This window comes from Callorhinus ursinus, unplaced genomic scaffold (genome assembly GCF_003265705.2).
Source record: "Callorhinus ursinus isolate GAN/ISIS: 27379988/994484 unplaced genomic scaffold, GSC_fseal_2.0 scaffold35, whole genome shotgun sequence".
Lineage (NCBI taxonomy): Eukaryota > Metazoa > Chordata > Mammalia > Carnivora > Otariidae > Callorhinus > Callorhinus ursinus.
In genome coordinates, this window is record NW_027397097.1 from 970,635 (window position 1) to 979,201 (window position 8,567).

Consider the following 8,567-nt stretch of genomic DNA (forward strand, 5'->3'; position numbering starts at 1 on the left):
TTCTGGGGGAGGGGCCTGTTGCTGTGGTTTCCAAATGTCTCTGCCGGAGGCGGAATTGCCTCGCCCTTGTCGGTCCGGGCTAAGGAAGCTGCTCCGGTTTGTTCTCAGGAGCTTTTGTTCCCCGCAAGCTCTCGGTACAGCTTTGGAGGACCAGGGCAGAAATGGTGGCCTCCCAATCTCCACCCGGAGGAGCTGAGAACTCGGGGCCCCGCTCCTCAGTGCGCCCCCAGAGAAAAGCAGTCACTCCCGTGTCCCCGGTCTCCGGCCGCACTCCGTGCTCACCCGGCCTGTGACCGAGCGTTGCTATCTCTGGCACCCGACCCCGCACGGAGTCTCCAAACCCAGCAGATCCCTGCAGTGCGTTCCCGCACCGCTCCTCCCCCGGGAAGGAAGGGGAGTCTCCCCGGATCTGCTGCTTGTTGGGTCCCTGCTGGGGGAGCCGTGCCCCGACTGGGCCGCGGATCACAGTTTATGGCAACCCCAAGCTGAGAGCCCGCGCCTTGGCAACGTCTCTGCAGCCGGCTTCCCCGCTCCGATACCTGGGAGCTCTGCCGCACTCAGGCACCCCCGGTCTCTCTGTGACCCCAAGGGTCCTGAGACCACACTGTCCCGGGAGGATTCCACCCCTGCTTAGCCACTGGAGCGACGTCCCTCAGCGGAGCCGACTTCTAAAAGGTCCGATTTTGTGCTCCGCGGCTCTATCACTTGCCAGAAGCGGCCGACGGAGGCCCCTCCCCCGCCGTCTATCCTCCCGAATATCGCCTCGGATTCACTTCTCCGCATGCCCTACCTTCCAGTAAGTGGTCGCTTCTCTGTTCAGAGAGTTGTTGCTACTCTCCTCTTCGATCTCCTGTTGAGTTCGTAGGTGTTCAGGATGGTTTGATCCCTATTCAGCTGAATTCCTGAGACCAGATGAAATCTAGGTCTCCTACTCCTCCGCCATCTTGCTCCGCCCCTCACAAAAGTTTTTAATGGGTAGTGACAGATGGATCCTAAAATGTATTAGGTACAATAAACGTGCAAATATATTCAGTATAATTTGAAAATGATGAAGGGAGGGGACTTGTTCTTTGATATATCAAAATGTAATATAAAGTTATTATAATAACAAAATATAATATTGTCAAAAGTTTAAAAATATATATCCCCAGAAAAAAAATTGCATTTCAAAAAATTGTGTGAATGAGGATAAAGAATATGATGACAATGGCATCTTATATCACTAGAAAAAAGAACTGATATGTGATAAATGGTGTTTGGTCAATTGGCTAACAATTTATAAAAATATTAAAATATCCCTATTTTACACAGATTTCTGCATTTGGACTAAGAATTTCAAGGTAAAACAAAGCCCTTACAGTAATATTAGAATAAATAAGAGAAAATGAATTTAGGACTTTTTTAGTGAAGGCCTTCTATTTAGGATGAAATTAAAGCTATTAAGTAAAATATTGATACAAAACACTGCATCAAATTTAAATGCCATTGATTGCAAAAGATGCCTGTGAACAAAATAAAACGTACATCATATCATACATGCATTAGAAGGACAAGACCAAAGAATGCTGCTGCATGCACTTCAAACTAGATTATGTGTCTGTTGTTTGTTTGATGACAGTCTGTGCTTTGATCAGTGGTGAGGGAGTTGGGAATAGGAACCATAACACTAAGTAGATTTCTGTGTCCAGAGGTTTTGGTCATGAAGGACATGGTGGACATTGGGATGTATTATTCTGGTCCAATAGCATAATAAAGATGAAGTTAGGTGTCCTTCCTCCTGCACTGATGGGAGGTGAAACCCTGGTGACCCATTCCCATTTAAGACGCCTCATCTGTAAACCTTGAACTTTAAAAATATCCCCGATCTGCCTATTTCCAGTTTGTCTGTGATGGTTGGTCAAATACCAAGATGTATTTGAAGTACTTCTTTCTAAATATAAATGGCTTCTGTGAAGACAGCTATTAGAAAGCTCAGATTACCAGGATCCTGTAAAAAGGTGGAGCTGATGCTAAGTAAAATAACTCAAAAAGCTTATTTCCTAGAAAATGGAGATATGGAAATCAGTCAAATTTAAAATTTGATTGAAACAATAAAATTTACAATAAATGTCAAATTTGGGCCACACAGAATCACAACAACTCACTCCATTTCCTTGACATAACTGAGTGTTTTTCTCCTGGGAATAAATACTTGTTTGCAAACTTGTTGTTGATATCTCACTTAATTTCCACAACATTTAGCTTGTCCCTGCCACTCTGCACCCCTCTTCCCATTATCTGTACCCTTCTACCTCTGATTTTCAGTCCTGGGCTTCTCAGTACCTGCCCTGCTCCATGCCTCCCACTACTCCATCCTTTCCTGGCTCTCCAGATTAGCTCTCAATAGTCCCTCTCCCTGGTCTGCTCTTTCTGCTCCTAGCATCTTACCTTGCTCCCAGCAGAGGGGGAATTGCCCTTCCCACTCACTGCCCAGCCATGTATGCATGTGGATAGCTCTTGGACCTGGGCTTCTATAAGGAGCTCAGCATGTAACCCAGCCTGGCTGCCAAGAGACCCTTGGGGTTTAGAGATAATATAATCAGATGAGCAGCATAATTCTAGGTGTGAGGACTAGGCTTCCCTTGGAGGCTCATCACACTAGACTGAAGCCAGTCTAAATAATATGTTTACCATCTCTCTTTCAATTATTTTTAAAATTATTTTTAATGTTTAATTACTTAAATTTTAATTATTTAAAAATCTATAATATTTTTCAATAAACATAAACATTCTTTTTCCCCATTACCTTTATTTATTTTTTATTATTATGTTCAATTAGCCAACGTATAGTACAGTACATCATTAGTTTTTGATGTAGTGTTCAACAATTCATTAGCTGCATATAACACCCAGTGTTCATCACAGCATGTGCCCTCCTTAATGCCCATCACCCAGTTACCCCTAACCCCCTCCATTCTGTCACCCTAAGAGTGTTTCCCAGAGTCCAGAGTCTCTCATGGTTTGTCTCCCTCTCTGATTTCTTCCCATTCAGTTTTCCCTCCCTTCCCCATGGTGTTATCAGCTATTCCTTATGTTCCACATACGAGTGAAACCATATGATAATTGTCTTTCTCTGCTGACTTATTTCACTTAGCATAATCATTACCTTTAGATCCCATTTATTGCCATGTAGGCTGCAGGCAAGAAATACTCTTATACCTCCTCCTTCTCTCCCTTCTCCATTACCAAATTCAGTCACCTACAGCATAATATTTGCCTGGATAAGATATATAAATTTACATACAGTCTTATAGCTATGATTAGATATTACTCATTCACATTTCAGTTGTTTGAACCTTAAAACAAATAAATTTTGATTGGAAATATGAGATACACATTATTCAACACAGAATCTAAAATATATGGTATGACTAAAAAAGAATGGCATAGCATCTTATATCAATAACACATATTCATCAACATAAAATCAATTCTTTCCTTTTCCACTGATTCAATTGCCCATAATTATGTCAAATTTCCATTTAATTCACACTGGACCATGGTTTTCTAGGACAACTTTCTGTTTCTCTGAAATTCAAATCATCTTCCATTTTGCAAGGCTTTAAAACATTCTGCACTTTTTTCTTTTTTTTATTATGTTATGTTAGTCACCATACATTACATCATTAGTTTTTGATGTAGTGTTCCACGATTCATTGTTTGCGTATAACACCCAGTGCTCCATGCAGTACGTGCCCTCCTTAATACCCATCACCAGGCCAACCCATCCCCCAAGCCCCTCCCCTCTAGAACCCTCAGTTTGTTTCTCAGAGTCCATCGTCTCCCATGGTTCATCTCCCCCTCCCATTCTGCACTTTTTTAAGGCATATTAGAGTGCTGCTCTCCTGGGATTACTTTACATGGCACCCCTGAATAATTTCCACTTGTACCTGGTTGGCAATGGATATGTATTTTATTTTGCTGAAGTACATACTCTGGTTTTACTCAGAAAAAAGAAGAAAAAGAAAAAGGATGCAGGGGCGCCTGGGTGGCTCAGTCGGTTAAACCTCTGCCTTTTTGCTCAGGTCACGATCTCAGGGTCCTGGGATCAAGTTCCACATTAGGCTCCCGGCTCGATGGGGAGTCTGCTTCTCCCTCTCCCTCTGCTGTTCTCTCTCTATCTCTCTCTCACTCTCTCAAATAAATAAAATCTTTAAACAAACAAAAAAAAAGGATGCAGAAAATGATAAATTTTCTTTGTTCCTGCCTAAAAAAATTATTTTTTGCTTTTACATTTTATTGATGGATTGGCTGTATATAGAATTGTTAGGCTGTAATAATTGTCTCTGAATATTTTTAAGGTAGTTTAATATAGTGAACAAAACTAGAGATAAAATTTTGGTTCTATATGCCTACACTGTAAAAACTTAACTCCACAGTGTCTTGGTTTCTATACCTGTAAAATGTTGATACCTATTTCATTGGGTTGTTCTATACAATCAGTAATTCAGTAGTTTTTAAACCATTAGAATACAACTTAGCATGTAGAAACAATTAAACAAATCTCACCTATTCACAACTAGGCCTCTGTAAACCAAAACTGAACTTTCTTGCCTTTTTTTATAAGTCATCTTTTCCCTACTCTAATGCATTAGGCTCTACTTCTTTTTTTATTTTTGGTACCTTGAAATTCCACAATATTGTTTCTGTATATACCTTTTTTTTTTCATTTTTCATTCTTTTTCCTTCTCTGCTCAGTAGTATTCAATTGGATAGATGTAGCAAATTTGTTTAACCTCCAATTGACAGATTTAAGTTGTTTTCGCATCTTAGCTATTATGTATACAGCTACTATGAACATTCTTTGACATTTTTGGTGCATAAATAAAAAAAATAACTTGTGGTATGAACTAGAAATGGAGTTGCTTGGCCAAAAAGATCGTCACCTTTATTAGAAATTGCCAAAGGTTCCTGATGTGGTTGTACTCAGTGTCTGAGTGCTCCAATTGACCCACAATTTTGCCAATACTTACTGTTACCAAAGTATTTGATTTTAGTTATGTTAACAAGTTTGCACTGGAATCTCATTCTGATTTGATTTTTTATTTTTCTTATGAATAATAATGTTGAGCACCTTTCCATGTGTGTATTAGCCATTCATCTACTGCTTTTTGTGAAGTGCCTATTTAAATCATTTGCTTAAAATTTTAATGAGTTATTTGTCTTTCCATTAATTGATTGTGGGACTTTATTTTTCAGTTATATGCCTTGTGAATGTTTTCTCCATCTCTGACTTGCCTTTTCAAATTTATAATGCTATATTTTGAAATTGATGTTTTTTACTTCGATGAAGTACAATCTTTGATTTTCTTCTTTTATAGCTATGCTTTTTGTAGACTAAGAAATCTTTGCTTTCCTCAAGTTCATGAAATATTGTTCTATTTTTTCCCTTTAGAATCTTTATACTTTTAGCTTTCAAATTTAGGCTAATATTAAAACTTCAATAAAGATTTTTCACATTGAGGTAAGAGTTGAGGCTCTTTCTGTTTTTATACAATTAGTTTAGCGCCATGACATTTTTCTGTCCCTGAATTGCATTGATCTCTGTAGAAAATTAACTGTGCTCGGAGCCATTTCTGCTTTCTTTATCATTTCTTCAATAATGTATTGATCTATCCTTACAATACAAGGCCACCCCTAAGATATGTAAGACACTGTAGGATCCCTGCCTAGATAGATAACAATTTAATTATGTAAACAAATAGATGAATTAAACAATATTTAACAATTACATGAACAATTTAATTAAAATTACATTTAATAATCCACTGGCTCATGTGGAATACACTTATTTATAGATAAATAAAGATAATGGATGAAAAGATATTTATTGTTGTATTAGGTTACTAAGGCTGCCATAACAAAGTACCATAAACTGAATAGCTTAAACAACAGAAATGTATAGTGTCATAGTTCTGGAGCTTACAAGGCCAGGATTAAAGTATCAGCCAGGTTGGTTTCTTGTGTTGACCATGAAGGTGAATCTGTTCAAGGCCACTCTCCTGCCTTCTGGTGGTTTGCTGGAACTTTGGCTTGTAGACACATTATCTAGATCTCTGCCTTCATGTCCTTGTGGCATTCAATCTCTGTTTATATGTCCCTGTGTCCAAATTTGCCCTTTTTATATGGACACCAGTCATATTGGAGTAGGGCCCACCCTACTCCACTCTGACCACATCTTAACTAACTACATCTTTAATGACCCTATTTCCAAATAAGATCATATTCTGAGGTACTGGGGGTTAGAACTTCAACATATGAATTTGGGGGGGGGGACAAAATTCGACTCCTAACAATTATCCAATCAGTGCACATACATTGTCTTGTCTTTTTGCTGTGTGTAGGACCTTCACTACAATGTTGACATCAGCAAGGTTCTCCCTGAAGTTTGAAGAAGCAGAGCATAGACCTAATTATTTCCCCTTTACTCAGATTTGATTTCCTTATTTGAATGTGGTAATGAACCCTGCATGGTGGAGTGACTGGCAGTGAGAGTACCTTGTTCAGGTGAGTAAGAAATGAGGCAGGAAAAAGCCATCTGGCATTACACTTTCTGAAGTCAAATAGAAGGAGCTTTCCTCTTCAACATCATGGTGGGAAGTTCTGCTTCCTGAAGAGATGAAGAAAGTAACAAAAGATTTTCACTATAATTAGGGGACAGAGTCTGAACAATGTACAGAGGTCAGTTACTATAGTTTCCTAACACCATGTCTCAGCACAATGAAAGGGAGAGAAATGTGAAAATAGTTAGGGCTGTTTTGAGAGCTCAGGTAAAGTCAGTCACCATGAACTTGCAATGGCTCCAATCTGATCATTTATGTTACTGCTTCTAGAGGTTGCTCAGTGGTACGGGGTAGCAAGAGACAATGACACTGGGAGTAGTAGCTGAGATGGATAGATAGTTGTTAAGGTTATTCATATGAGTATGGTTGAAATGATGAACTATGAGGACTAGGTTTCATAGACAAGAACTGTAAAAGAAAAGAGGGCTGAAAGGATTGGAAAATATATATATATAGGGTTTGAAGGAATTGATGATGTAGAAAACATGGAATGAGTTAAAAAAAAAAACTAGAAAGATAAGATGGTATAGTTAGAGTGAGATGCTCAGGAATTCAGAGATTGAGTAGCTCTGAGTTGTGACAAGTTCCTGTCATGATTGACTGAGTATCGACAATGAAGATAAAGGTCAACACAATAGAGGATATAGGAGCTATGAAGCTATGAATGTGGATGAGCTTTCAACATAGTTACACAGAAGTGTCCCAGGGTTCTCATGTCAATATCCTCAACAATGTTTTCTTTCATCAAAACTTCCTTTCCAAACATTTTCTCTGTCTCTCCCCTCACAACCCTATAAAATATAAGTCACAGATGGTTGTTCTGCACAAGAGATTCACAACAGCCATATTTCAGTTTCAAAAAGGAAAGAAAATTTTATTATTATTGTAGAAACCTAATAGAAACAGAAGAGGAAAGGAAGCTACACATAGATGAAAGTAATGAATGTAGGCAATAAATGAGAATAAGGCAAAGTTACATCAAATTGGGTACTTAAATACCCATGGAAACAGCCAGGGTGCAGTCCTGATTGAGAGGCCTGGGTGGAGGGTCCTCCCCTCAGGTGACACTTCCAAATGACTCTCCCCATAAGCGCCATATTTGTAGAACAAATAAGAGTGTTTGAAATTAAACATCTGTTCACCTACATGCAGTTTGGAGTGAGCTGCATTTCCATGCTATCATGTTTCTATATTTCAAGGAGCCTGGGCTCAATGTGTTTACCTCCCCTCCTGGATTCCATTCCGGTGGCCCAACCCAGCCTGGAGCAGCGGGGGGCTTGAGACAAGATTTGAAGTTCTTGGCATCCAGAACAGAAGGGCCAGTTCTGACCTAGAGGCCCAATAATAGATTTTAAACAACCATGCTCCTAAGGTTATTTACACAGCACAAGTCTCACAAACAATATTCTTTAACCTCCCTATGTACATGCAGGTACGTGTGGTCAGTTATGTGGGATATATCATAAAAACATTTATCTATTCAGAACACTGGTGTGGCTAGAAGTCTATGGTAACCAACCCTAACTAGCCTCTCAATACAGCTCACAAATCTTTGAACGTTCTACTAGAGACTGAAGTTTAGAGCAGGGCTCTGAGCCAGGTGCCCAAGTCTTCAGTGCATCCTGCATATACCAGCTTTTGAAAGAGACAAACAATGAGGAGAACTTTAGGAGGGTAAATCGGGAAAGGACTGATCTGCCTAGTGTACACTCATTTCAGCAAGCCATACCCACCTAAGCTTGAAAAACTGTGGTTGGCCTAACAAGTAACTTCCACAAGACCTTGGATGTCATGCCTGCTTGGAGCCACCATGGCATTTGGGACTGTGGAAGATGCAAGAGATGAGGAAACTCAGGTCCCATCCCTAGATGTCAGATTTCATTTGGGGAAAAAAGTTCCTCCAGTGAAGAAGAAGGAGAAAAAGGAGGAGAGGGAGAGGGAGAAGGAGGAGGAGGAGGAGGAGGA